Source organism: Rhinatrema bivittatum, chromosome 12 (genome assembly GCF_901001135.1).
Source record: "Rhinatrema bivittatum chromosome 12, aRhiBiv1.1, whole genome shotgun sequence".
Lineage (NCBI taxonomy): Eukaryota > Metazoa > Chordata > Amphibia > Gymnophiona > Rhinatrematidae > Rhinatrema > Rhinatrema bivittatum.
In genome coordinates, this window is record NC_042626.1 from 63,439,525 (window position 1) to 63,454,108 (window position 14,584).

The following is a 14,584-nucleotide window of genomic DNA, read 5'->3' on the forward strand; positions in this document are numbered from 1 at the left end:
TAAATTGAGTGAGGATATTTGAGTGGCAGAATGCAGAGAGTGATTGTAAATGGAATCCAATCTGCGGAAGGCAAAGTGATCAGTGGAGCTTCCTAGGTCTCAGTAATGGGGCTACTTTTCATTATCTTTATTATTGGCATTGTTGAGGGACTTAAGGGCAAAATATTGTTTGCACATGATATTAAGATCAGAAAAACAGCAGATATATTGGAAGGAGTAGAAACAATGAGTGAACTTGAAAAAAATCTGAAAAATGGTGAAAGGGTATAGAAAACTAAATTCATTGTGAAAAAGTGTAAAATTATGCATTCAGGAGAAAAAACCATTAACTAGGTATTGTAGTAACAAGTAGCAAAGTAAAAGATGGTAAATAAAGTCCAAAGAAGCCTATCTAGTCAGATAAACTGAACGAAATCACTGTGAACCTGGAAGATGTAGTAGGCCAGATTGACAAACTAAAGAGTAGCAAATCACCTGGACTGGATGGTTGCATCCTAGGGTACTGAAGGAACTAAAAAATGAAATTTCTGATCTATTAGCTAAAATTTGTATCCTATCATTAAAATCATCCATTGTACCTGAAGACTGGAGGGTAGCCAGTGTAACCCCAATATTTAAAAAAGGATCCAGGGGCGATCCGGGTAACTATAGACCAGTGAACCTGACTTCAGTGCCAAGAAAAATAGTGCAAACTATTCTCAAGATCAAAATCGTAGAGCATATAGAAAGACATGGTTTAATGGAACACAGTCAACATAGATTTACCCAAGGAAAGTCTTGCCTAACAAATCTGCTTCATTTTTTTGAAGGGGTTAATAAACATGTGGATAAAAGTGAACCGGTAGATGTAGTGTATTTGGATTTTCAGAAGGCGCTTGACAAAGTCCCTCTTGAGAGGCTTCAAAGAAAACTAAAAAGTCATGGGATAGGAGGCGATGTCCTTTCGTAGATTACAAACTGGTTAAAAGACAGGAAACAAAGAGTAGGATTAAATGGTCAATTTTCTCAGTGAAAAGCGTAAACAGTGGAGTGCCTCAGGGAACTGTACTTGGACCTGTGCATTTCAATATATATATAAATGATCTGGAAAGAAATACGACGAGTGAGGTTATCAAATTTGCGGATGATACAAAATTATTCAGAGTAGTTAAAACACAAGCAGATTGTGAAACATTACAGGAGGACCTTGCAAGACTGGAAGATTGGGCATCCAAATGTCAGATGAAATGTAATGTGGACAAGTGCAAGGTGTTGCATATAGGGAAAAATAACCCTTGCTGTAGTTACACAATGTTAGGTTCCATATTAGGAGCTACCACCCAGGAAAAAGATCTAGGCATCATAGTGGATAATACTTTAAAATCATCGGCTCAGTGTGCTGCAGCAGTCAAAAAAGCAAACAGAATGTTAGGAATTATTAGGAAGGGAATGGTTACTAAAATGGAAAATGTCATAATGCCTCTATATCGCTGCATGGTGAGACGGCACCTTGAATACTGTGTATAATTCTGGTCGCCGCATCTCAAAAAAGGTATAGTTGCGATGGAGAAGTACAGAGAAGGACAACCAAAATGATAAAGGGGATGGAACAGCTCCCCTATGAGGAAAGGCTGAAGAGGTTAGAGCTGTTCAGATTGGAGAAGAGATGGCTCAGGGGGGATATGATAGAGGTCTTTAAGATCATGCGAGGTCTTGAATGAGTAGATGTGACTCAGTTATTTACATTTTCGAATAATAGAAGTACTAGGGGGCATTCCATGAAGTTAGCAAGTAGCACATTTAAGACTAATTGGAGAAAATTCTATTTCACTCAATGCACAATAAAGCTCTGGAATTTGTTGCCAGAGGATGTGGTTAGTGCACTTAGTGTAGCTGGGTTCAAAAAAGGTTTGGATAAGTTCTTGGAGGAGAAGTCCATTAACGGCTATTAATCAAGTTGATTTAGGGAATAGCCACTGCTATTAATTGCATCAGTAGCATGGAATCTTCTTAGTGTTTGGGTAATTGCCTGGTTTTGGCCTCTGTTGGAAACAGGATGCTGGGCTTGATGGACCCTTGGTCTGACCCAGCATGGCAATTTCTTATGTTTCTTATGTTTCTTAATCTATTCTCATCTTAATATCCAACTTCCTTCCTACACCCGCTGGGATTTTCAGGCTGCCCGTTATCCAAAGAACCACCCCTGTTGTTGTGCCTGTTGCACGTCTTTGGGTGTTTTTGGTACATGCGCGGGCATCCGCAGCTTGTTATTCACCCATATGTGAGAAAACAGAGTTGCTTACCTGTAACAGATGTTCTCACAGGAGAGCAGGATGTTAGTCCTCACGAAACCTACCTGCCACCCCGGGGAGTTGGGTACGCTTGCGATTTATTATTTTATTTTTCTCTCACTCTTTTTACTATACATAAGACTGAAGGGAGACCCATGCTGGATGCAGAGTTAGTGCCATGCTGGGCATGCCCAGTAGGTGCCAGTCAAATTTCTAGAAACTTTGACAAAAGTATTCTGTAATTGGGCTCCATCCTGATGATGTCTCCCATATGTGAGGACTAACATCCTGCTGTCCTGTGAGAACACCTGTTACAGGTAAGCAACTCTGCTTTTTCCCACCCCTCCTTTCACTGAAAGACATCAGAAGACCCTCTACATTATCTTCATCCCTGGGATGTCTGAAATCTACTGGAGCTCAGGTAGGACTGTTTCAACCTCTAAGGGGATTTCTCTCACAGAATACGATCTCCCCAGAAACTGGGACACTGAAACTCTCAGTTAGGGAGACTTAGGAACCACCCAGGAACCTGAGTCACCAACACATAGACAGAGAGAAAAGGGCATGTCTGTAAATTTATTTATTACACATGGACAGTGATTACTTTTGAAGAAATCAGTGAACTTTTATTATTTGAACACCCAGACCTGTGTCCTGCTTCATTTGTACCAGCTAAGCATCAGCATAACACTAAACAGCTACACACAGTAAGGAAAATACTTCACCGCCTGAACCAGAAACATTAGTTTCCTGCTCACAGAAAGGATTCACCCCTGGTCACAAGGAGGAGGGAACAGTTGGCAAAAGAAGACAACCTCAATTTATAAATTATTTTTGTGTGCCTGGAAGGATAAATGGCACTTCCAAGAAAAGGGTTACATATATAAAAATATTTCCCTACCTTCCATACATGTGCTTTTTATATTAATTCTGAGTCTAAATTAATGCCTAAAATACAAGCCTCTTCAACCATTAAAATATCTACTCCCTTCATAAGTTAATGATCGGGGACAAGCTGGTAGAGTTCTGTCCACTCACAAAATCATTATCTGGACCACATTAAAAACTACCTACTTTTAAAGTTCTGCCAATTAATACACATCTATCTAAAGTAGATGAATTCTCACATGGAACCATCTCCTGGTCCCACTGAGTCCTCTTTAGGGTTGCAAATGTTGCTCTGTACAGGTTACCTCATGCCTTCCAGGAAGCACAGTGCAGCCATATCACTGCTGTCTTGAGCTGCAGCTGTTGCTTAGTGAAGGTTACCCAGTGTTTCATTACCATTCTCTTGCCACTAGGTATCCTGTAAAGCTGGGCCAGCTGTGGGCCGTCCTGCACCTGCCCTCACTCACCCTGGATGCCACCGACCAAGATAGAAGCTGTTGCTGCACCTCTTTGCCACTGCGGCCTGATCGCCAACATACTCCAGTCCATTGAGAACTTCCTAGGTGCATACGCGCTCGTTCCTTCTCTAGTTAAAAGCCCCATGGCAGGAACGGGATCCAGGCACCTTCTGATGATGTCAAAAGTTTCTTATATTTATAGGATGTTTCAGCATTTTCCCGATGACTCAGCAACAGGTCTTCCTGCCTCACCTGTGGTGTGTGTTCTATCTTGCTCTGCTTTTGTTCCTGCTCCTGATCCTGCTTCCAGTCCAGTTCCTTGCACTTGCCTTTTCCTGCCTCGACCTTGCCTTGCCTTTCTTCTAGACCCAGCCTTACCTTTCTCTTTCACTCTGACCTTTGCCTTCACTCTCTGGCCTTGTTCCTCATGTCCTTGCCTTATTCCTTGCCTCTTCAGACTGATCTCTCATGCTTGACCTTTGCTCACTACTTGACCTTACCTGAATGCTGCCTTCCCTAGTCTCTGCTTGGATTTTTGCTTCTGCCTGAATTCCGTCCGCCCCAACTGCTGCCTGGACCTCAACTTTGCTTGTACTCCACCTACCCTGACCCTTGGCCTACTTTTGGACTTCCTTCTCTCATTGGGACCTCACCTAAATCCTTCCAGCTCCCAAACCCAAGGGCCCAACCTGCGGGGAAAGGGGTTGGTACAGATAAAGATTAATTCCTGTCCTTGAATGTGTCTGTGTACTGATGGCATGGGCCTAGTGAGATCGCCTACTAGACACACTTTCACATCTCAGTGTGAAACAAGAGACCTATTCTGGCTGTTCCTTTAGTGCACTTTAGTTACAGTGAAACAAAGCTCAAAATAAAAATAGCAACACATCTTCACTTCAGGAGTCAAAACAAACAATAGGGCTCACCTTAGTTCAGGTATTGCATGGTCATTTAAACACAGGAGATCCTTGCCTATGGTAGCTTTCGCGTTGCTTCCTGGGACCCCTAACCTTCCTCACCCTGCCAACTTAACTCAGGCTAAAGGGAACTCACCAGACCAGAATCCCTTGTGGTGTTGGTCCTTAAGGAGGACAGGGCCAGATACCTGTGGCCGATCCTTTAAGGTGGCTTGAAGGAGATTCTTATAGACTCCCTCACATATCCTTCCCCTCAGCTCGGCCTTGTCAGGACGAGCATCCAGCCGTATCCGGGCTAAATCCAGGCTCCTCCTCAAGGACATCCCCCCCCTTCTGGGCAGACTGCTCTAGTTATCTATAAGCTGGCCCCAAAGGGTTGAAAACTGGGGATAATCTCATCTCAGAATTATTGAATATTGGTGTTTGGGAAAGACTACTGCTTCCATCATGGTTTGCCCTGCTGGGTTCATTAATAGAACCTGACTGATTGGAAATTTTTGTTTATTCCTGTGTATACAGGCAAGTGTCTCTTTCCTCTTATGATTGTTGTGCTCTTCCTGAATCAAATTCTCACAAATGAGAGTCTTGCCACACCCTGAATCGACCTACGTCCTTGAGGTTTGTACAAGGAACATCCACAAAGTTGTAGCTTTGGAGCTTTAACCAAGTACTGTCCCATTCACGCTACCAGACATCATTCTCCTTCTGGGGCTCTATCCCCACCTCTGGTTCTCTTCATGTTGTTTGGTCAGCTTGAATTTCCACTCCATGTCTTCATGCCAGGGACTTTGTCCATCCATTTGCTCTTCCGACTTACAGACAGAGCAACTTGGTGGAGCAGGTTGCCTTTTTGTATTGCCCATTTCTCCTAATGGCTATTCATTTTCTGTCAGTCGATATGGGCAGTGCTTCATCATGACCGTTCTCCACACAGAAGGAAAAGGTATTCATACTGTCATTCCTGGGTTCTTCCAGCCTCTCTGAGGTTCCCTTTCTCCTTCGACTTGAGGGTCACTGCTGTCTTGGGGGTTTGTTTTTCTCTATATGTATTTTCCCCTCTAGTTTTGGCTGTGTCACTAGGCCGACGTCCATAAGTTTGCTTCACTCATATTGACAATCACTAGCCAAGTAACCTCTTCGACCACAGTTAAAGTTTGTGGAAGAGACTGTGGCCTTGGTTCTGGGAATGGAAGAAGAGCTAACCATCTCTGATGGACATTGCTGGGGACCTCCATTCTCTGCGCTTTGCCAGGGGTTTTTTATAGACTTCCTTTCTAGCCTCTTTATGCTGCCAGGCATTAATTGTGCCTGGTGGAACGCTTCCTCCACTTCTAGGACTCTTTCCAATGTGAGAGTCTGTATGTCGGCAGACCAGGTTCCACATGGGCCAATCAATCCTGTCTAGGAACTATTCCAGTAGCACCTTTTGGGCTAGTTCAAGTCCAGTCTTTGCTTCTAACTGCAACCAATTCCAGCCGGCATCCTTCAGGTGATGAAACAGATTTCAGGGTCTCTCCCTGTGCTGCAGGGAACTCAACTGGTACAGTTGTTGGTATGTTTCTGAGGTATGCTCAGTTCTCTGCAGGATAGCATCCTTGACTTCCTCATAGGTAGCCCATCTTCTCTGCTTCTGCAACAATAGCAACTTTCGACTCAGTCAACAGCCTAAAAGGCTCCAACCATAAACCACTCGGCAGTCTCAGCCAAAATCTGGGCCAAATTTTTGACCAACCTCCAGGCCCAGCACTCATCTTCTCCAGGGATAAATTTGTCACTACCTGGAAGAGTGGTGCACATTATCAAAGATTGTTGGGTTTTCAAAATTGTGGAATCTGGTTAATGCTTGTGCTTCTCCTGACTTCCCATGCTTCCTTATTACTCAATCTTCAATATGGATCAGTCTCACTCATTTCAGCTCTGCCTGAAAGATTAAAAAAAACAGCAGGCATTAGAACCTGCCCTACCAGATCAACATAGCCAGTGGTTCTACTCCTGCTATTTCCTTATCCCCAGGAAATCTGAAGATTTGAGACACATCCTGGATTTTAAAAGTATGAACAAGAATCTATTATGGGAAAAATTCAAGATTAACGCCTTCCATACCATTCTGCCCTTCAACCAAGCAGGAGAGTGGATGTGTTCCCTGGATCTGAAGAGCACGTATGCCCACAGACCCATCCATCCATCCCTTCCACTGGCAGTATCTCTGCTATGTAGTGGAATCCTCTCACTATCAGCACCGGATGTTCCTCTATGGTATCTCAGCTGCACCTAGAGTCTTCACCAAATGCCTAGCTGTAGTAGTGATGTATCAAAATTATCAGGGCATATGTAATTTCTCTTACTTGGATGACTGGTGACCACAACTTCCTAGGAAGGAGTGTTGACCTCCCTACAGAAGACAATTCAGCTCCTGTAATCCCTAGGATTCTTAATGAATTTTGAAAAATCAACCCTGATCCCCTCTCAGAAGATCAAATTCATAAGGGCATGGATAGACTCACTACAAGAGAGAGCATTACTTCCAACAGATCGACCAAATTTTCTTGGCTCTTCAGTTGGTGAAAATGGATCAAATTACAGCTAGAGAAGTGCTTGTTCTAGACAACATGGCGGCAGTGGTTCATGCAGATTCTCTAACCCATCTCTATTTGCGACTCCTGCAATGGGGCCTCCACTCCCAATGAGACCAATTGACTTAGCATTTGATGACTTTTATGCATGTCTCGCAGGAAGTGAATCAAGATCTCCACTGATGGTTAGACCCCATGTTTTATAGGAGAAAGCACACCTCCGTCTATTTCCTCATCGGATGACATAAGCAATGGACATGTCCGATAAAAATGAGGAACCCACGTGAGTCCCTTTGGAACCCAAAGGACTTGATCCTTATTAGAAAAAATGGTATCAAATCACCTACTGGAACTTCAAGCAATCAGACACACCTTAAGTTTGTTTTTGCATCTGTTCGAGGGAAAAACAATTCATCAAACTGACAACCAAATCACCGTGTTTTATGTAAAAAAAAACAAGGAGGTGTACAGGGTCATAGACACTCTGCTAGGAGGTGTTAAAACATAGGAGTGGGCGATCTATCTTCTAGGGATCTCCAACACATTAGAAGACTATCTTAGCAGGGTGTTTTGACCTCATGAATGGTCCAACAGGCTGTTCAACCTTTGGGGACTCCCCTCAATCTTCCTTTTTGCATCCAAGGAAAACAAAAAAGTGAAAAGATTCTGTTCCATTCTATCCAGCGAGCTCAGGTCTGCTCAGGAAGCTTTTCTGGAATACAGAGCTCATGTACAGTTTTCCAATGATTCCATTGATAGCAAAGACAGTGCAAAAAGTGTGATACAGAGACATTATAATATCCTCCATTTTATTTGTCATTCCCTTCCTAATAATTCCTAATATTCTGTTTGCTTTTTTGATCACCCTAACAGACTGGAATAATTATTTCAATGTATTATCCACTATGACACCTAGATCTCTTCTCTGGGTGGTAACTTCTAAAATGGAGCCTAACATCGTGTAACTGTAGCATGGGTTATTTTTCCCTATATGCATCTCCTTGCACTTGTCCACATTATATTTCATCTGCTATTTGGATGCCCACTCTTCCAGTCTCACAAGGTCCTCCTGCAATTTATCACAATCCGTTTGTGTTTTAACTACTCTGATTAATTTTGTGTCATCTGCAAATTTGATCACCTCATTCATCGTACCTCATTCCAGAACATTTATAAATGAATTTAAAAGCAGTGGTCCAAGTACAGATCCCTGAGGCACTCCACTGTTTACCTTTTTCCTCTGTGAAAACTGACTATTTAATCCTAATCTCTGTTTCCTACTTTCCTGTCTTTTAATCAGTTTGTAATCCATAAAATGACATCTCCTCCTATCCTATGACTTTTTAGTTTTCTTAGAAGCCATTCATAAGGGACTTTGTCAAATGCCTTCTGAAAATCCAAATACACCACATCTACCAGTTTAACTTTATCAACATGCTTATTCACCCCTTCAAAATAAAGGTAGCAGATTTCTGAGGCAAGACTTCCCTTGGGTAAATCCATGCTGGGTGTGTTCTATTAAATCACATCTATCTATATGTTCTGTGATTTTATTCTTTACAATAGTTTCCACGATTTTACGCAGCACTGAAGTCAGGCTCACCAGTCTATTGTTTCCTGGAACACTTCTGGAACCCTTTTTAAATATCCGGGTTACATTGTTCACATTCCAGTGAGCTGGTTAATAGGTTGGATTTTCAGAAGGTATTTGATGAAGTCCCCCATGAGAGACTCCTCAGAAAATTATAAAGTCATGGGAGAGGAGGCAATGTTCTGTTGTGGATTGGTAACTAGTTAAAAGACCAGAAACAGAGGGTAGGACTAAATGGTCAGTTTTCCAAATGGAGGAAGGTTGTTAGTGGAGTATCACAGTGATCGCTATTTTATTTATTTACATTAAAGTATTTATTACCTGCCTTTCCAAAAAGTTAGGGGCTGGATACAATAAAATATACCTAAATCATTAAAACAGTACACACAAGGCAACACTAAAATCATGCTACTGGTTAACAATGGGAACAGTTGTTAGAAATATAACTGTGTGAATGAGAGACTATACAAGCAGTGAAGTCATAAAAAAAAAATCTTAGTCAATATTGATAAAAGCTGTATTGAACATGTGTATTTCTAGAAGTTTCTTGAATTCCTTGCTATCTTTGGTGAGTCAGAGATGACTGAGTAGCGAGTTCCATAATGCAAGAGCATAGATGGAGAAAGATTGCTCTCTTGTTATAGTTAGATGTTCTAGTCTAGGAGAAGGGATGTCCAATACATACTGTCCTGAGGAAAGCAAAAAACATGAAGGTATATAAATTCGCCAGGTGGATTCAATCCAAGGAGATGAAACTTGATAGAGCAGGTTATATATAATTAATCTCAGGTATTGAAAATTCCAGATGAAATTAAGCCTGTAATTATCAAAGCCTATTACCTGTTTCCTGTTGATTCTAATTCTAATCAAAGCAATGTGGAAGATATACCTTTGCCAGATATAACAGCCCTTTTGGAATCCTCACAAGAGATGGTGGTTTCTTATAGGAGACCACTATTAGTTTCTTTTGCTTTTTTAATGGATAAGAACAATGTCTTTAAACATTTTTTTCATAATAATCATGTTTTATTCTTTGGGCAAAAGATATGGTGCTACCCAGATCTAGTTAAACAGACACAACAGCGCAGAAAATTATTTCTTAATATGAGACCGGAAGTCCTCCAGTTGGGAGGAACTTTTAAGTTACAATTTCCCTGTAAGTGTCATGTTAAGAGTGGGGAACAGAGATATATTTTTCTAGAACCTTCCCAGTTAAGGTCCTTTCTCGACTCTCGCGCCAACCCCACTTAAACTTACTGCTTAGGTGTATGTGAATACATAAGGTGGAGGTAATCAGGGCGTTACAATAGTTTATAGTTTATTATTTCTTTGTATAATGCTCCTCGTTACCAGCTCTCCCATGTTTCCTTTATTAATTGAGTACAATGTAGTTAAATTGTATTAGACAATGAATAATTTTCATTTTGTGTGAATTACCTTAATTGTACCCAAATATTTCTTTAACAAGTGAATACTTGGATGTATTTTAAAAAGCAATAAATAAAAAATTAAAAAAAAAAAAACAAACCCAAACAGGTTTTTTTTCACTCAGCACGCTATCAAGCTATGGAATTTGTTGCCAGAGGATGTGATCCATGCAATTAGTATAGCGGGGTTTAAAAGAGGTATGGACAAGTTCCTGGAGGAAACCAAGTAGTCTAACCAGGAAACCAGTTATTTCTATCCCTGGGAATGGGTAACAAGAATTAGATCTATTATATGAGATATGTCAGGTACTTGTGACCTGGATTGGCCACTGTCAAAGACATGATGCTGGGTTCAATGGACCTTGGCCTGACCCAGCATGGCAATTATGTTCTAAAAAAAAGTCCAGGGACAACTAGGAATACTTATTCTGGTGATGAGAGATGATATGATCACTGTCTCTCAATACTTGAAATGTGGCTGTGTGGATCAGTAGAACTGATATGATTTGAAGTAATTAGGAAATGTAATTTTATTTTGAAAAGCTATTTTACCATTGTGGTGGTTTTGATATAGATTTTTCAGCCTAGTGGCATTGTGCTTGTGCCATTATTGGACAATTTAAAGGGAAGGGAAGATAGTGATATCAATAAATAGTATACGAACCGGCATGGAGATGTAATATAGCATCAAGTAAGGTCTTTTGAAATGAAGATTAAAACTGATGGTCATAAATCTGTATCTATTCTAACACTTATGCAACCATGTAGTATATTTAATTGTCTAATTTAAAAATAGTCACATGGGATTTTAATCCAATCAAATATTTTCATTCTAATAATTAGGTTATTCTCTTTTTTTTTTTTTTTTTCAGTTGCTTGAGCTCATCCAAAAAGAAGCAGAACTCATTCTTCTAATAGAGAAGAGGGAAAAAAAAGGAAAGGTGGTTTTAAAGGGCAAAGAGCTCATTGAGCAGACTCTTGAAAGTAAGTAATATTCTTAAATTTGGACGCAACCGGTCCATGTGCGTAGAAATGAGATGGAAAGCCATGAAATTGGACTATAAAGAAGAATAAAAGTGCTTGTTTTAAACATGGATTGTGAATGAAGTGTTGGGTTTTCTCAGGTAGCGGTTCTCCCCACCAGCTCCTCAGCATATTAAGAGCATTTGACATTTCTAAGCCTGTTAGGACTATTTTAGATATAGAGGATAACTTTAAAAGCCATTTGTGTTGGTAAAACTGTGCTTTACTCAGATACAGGCTTTTTGAAAACTGCCCGTCCTCTATGCACTTAATTTTACCCACATTAGCGGGAGGCATTCATGGGGTTGGAATTTGGAACTGAGTGAACATTCTTGAATTTTCAAAAGTATGCATGTCCGTTTTGCTGTGAAAAGTACATGCACAAATTAGCAGATGCAGGTTGTAAATGTATGCTTTTACTTTGAGAATTAGTTCAAAGTCTATGCTAAAAGTTACTTGGAGACTTTGCATTTATGCCCAATCTTAAAAATTACTCCCTTAGAGGGTAATTTTATAACAACCTATTATGAGTTGCCTACATGCGTAAGTTAAGCCAGTTTTCAAAGCAAACGTATATGCAAATTATCTCTAAGAATGCACACAAACTAACTTACATAAAGTTACACCTGCTTTTTGCAGAGCAAAACCCATGCATGTTAATTTGCATGCATACCTATTAAAATAAAAAGCATATACATAAATTCCATCTCCACCCCTGGAATGCCTATTTTTTGTGTGCATAAAAGTATATACAAAATTGGCACTCTTGTCGTCCATAAGGACTGTTGCTAGATGAATAAAATACAAAGCTTATAAATGAAATATAAGTCCTTGCTGAAAAAGTGAAAATTGGCTTTCCTCTAGGGCCTTACATTCTTGTATGAAGAAAGACTTACGGTAAATATCAATTTTGAACCTTGATGGGAACAGATGTGATTTTTTTTTTAAGGTTTGTTAATTTTCTTTGAAATTATATCCTGTTAGATTTTGTTTTAGATAAATTGAACAATGCTTTTAATTATGTACTGTATGTTTTAGCTGTAATCTGCAGTATAAAAAAAATGCAAATTAATAATAAATAAATAATATATATGAGATTTAGTTATGTGCTTATTCTTATGCTCAGAAACCCTGGACAATTTTATACCAAGCTATTTGTGTGCATAAATCTGTGTTTTATGTGAGTAAATGGTTTTGAAAATATCCCTTAAATCTACAGAGCTGAAAATACCTGCTTGACTGCAGTTTTGTTTTTATAAATAATTAAAGCAAAGGTTGTGAAATACACACTAGAATAAGACGCTAATGCAAAGTTATGCAAGATGATAAAGTGTGACTTTGAACTAAATATATGAGCTTTTATATTGGGCCCCTTTTTTGGTTTTGGCTGTGTCACTTTTGAGCTGTTGACTTTTCAGGTTAGATTCTTTGGATTGCTTTGGTTGAGTTCTTGAGTCAGTAGAAAAACTGAAAAGGAGCCCAAACTGAGAATTCAACTAGCAATCAAAGAAACCTAGCCAAAATGTGATTACTGTGCATTTTGGGGTAGATTTTCAAAGGGTTATACGTGTAATATACGCGCGTAACCCTTTAAAAACCCTCCTGCGCGCCAAGCCTATTTTGCATAGGCTTGGAGGCGTGCGCAAGCCCTGGGACATACGCGTGTATGTCCCGGGGCTTTGAAAAAGGGACGGGAAGGGGGCGGGAGTGTGGGCATGGCTCAGGTTCGGGGGTGGTCTGGGAGTGGGCCCGAGGTCTCCGGCACAGCAGCTATGCCGGGGGATGGCGCGCCTGCAGCTGGCTGGCGCGCGCAAGTTACGCCTGACAGAGGCAGGCGTAACTATTGAAAACAAGGTGGAGGGGATTTAGATAGGGCTGGGGGGTGGGTTAGATAGGGGAAGGGAGGGGAAAGTGGGGGGAATGGAAGGAAAGTTCCCTCCGAGGCCGCTCCAATTTCGGAGCGGCCTCGGAGGGAACGGGGAAAGCCATCGGGGGTCCTGTAGGGCTCGGCGCACACAAGGTGCACCTCCTTGCGCACGCCGACCCCGGATTTTACAACATGCGCGCGGCATGTAAATCTAGGACTGATATAGATAGAAAACTGTATAATAAAATGCACTTATACGAAACATTTCGAAACTGCTCGTAAGACTTATTAATCTGATCGATTAATAGGGATCAGTGAATTGTCCTATGGAATTAATTTCCCTGCTAAATAGTTTAGTTCATCCCATGAAGAGACCAGAAGAAATGGAAGTTCTAGATTGTGCTACTTTTTGTGAGCAAAAAGTTCAAGATTAATAAATTAGTTGAGGAATTTCTCCTGATATTTCTAGTACTAGGTCTTTTCCCTCCTATTTCTAGTAGTGCCTAATTGCCTTTAAAAGCTATGTTAAAAATATTTAATAAACTTAATGAATATATGATATCAGAAGAATAGATACTACCCATGTTTTACGCTATTTTCAAAGAAGAGTCAAATATACTGTTTACCTTTAAAAGCTTAGTTTAAAATATTTAATAAGATTGGTTGATATAACACACTGCTCTATGGTATACATGTTTTTGTACCTTTGCACTTTTGTTTGAAAAACTGGTTGAATAGTGGAATTTTAAATATTTTTTCTTGCTTTTCTCTCTAATCACTGCAGGGTATTGTAGTTGAAAAATCTTTTTAGGACTATTTTTAGGTGTATCTTGGTGCACTATGATTAAATTATATAGCCCAAAACGTTTAATTATCTTTTAGGAGTTGGCCTATCTATGAGTAAACTACTTTCTTCTTGCTTTCTTATTCAGCTTTACGGGTAGGTTTGACCTATGTTTATTACAAGATTCTTTGGATCTTTTGTGTATGATTTATAGGTATTGTGTCCCTTGAATATAATAAGACGTTTTGAATACGTAACATTTTAGGCCCAAGTGGGTATTTATAGTAATTGTTTGGAAATCAGATATTATGGGATACACTGCCTTCAAGCCTGCTTCAAGCAGGCGTAACTTGCACAACAAAGGTAGGGGGGGGGGATTTAGGTAGGGCTGGGGGGTGGGGTAGATAGGGGAAGGGAGGGGAAGGTGGGGGGATGCGGAAGGAAAGTTCCCTCCAAGGCCGCTCCAATTTCGAAGTGGCCTCGGAGGGAACGGAGACAGGCTGCTAGGCTCGGCGTGCGCAGGCTGCCGATTTTGTGCAGCCTTGCGCACGCCGACCCCGGATTTTATAAGATACGCACGGCTGCGCGCATATCTTATAAAATCCGGCATACTTATTTAAGATCTACCTTTGAGTGCACTGAGCATGCTCAGCCTGCAGTTATCCCTGTGAGCCACAGGTGTCTCCCTCAGTCTTCTTTTTTCCGCTCTGCAGTAAGCATAGTGGTTAGGAGCTCTGTGAGAAATTCTAACATTTTTTCCTCACGGAAATACTTAAACGTTTACTT

At 40.6% G+C, this 14,584-nt stretch overlaps 1 protein-coding gene across 14 annotated transcripts in view; it reads left to right on the plus strand.

Annotated features, from left to right (window-relative positions):
• The window catches only part of PKNOX2 (PBX/knotted 1 homeobox 2), a 989,927-nt gene that overhangs the window by 517,535 nt on the left and 457,808 nt on the right, over positions 1–14,584 (plus strand). For 12 of the 14 annotated variants that reach the window (XM_029573058.1, XM_029573057.1, XM_029573047.1 and 9 more), the window contains one exon: positions 10,997–11,108. The gene's annotated coding sequence lies outside the window, so the exon portion shown is untranslated. Of the gene's footprint in view, positions 1–10,996; positions 11,109–12,011; positions 12,045–14,584 lie in introns of all 14 variants that reach the window. The other 2 variants (XM_029573049.1, XM_029573054.1) reach the window with 1 other exon arrangement.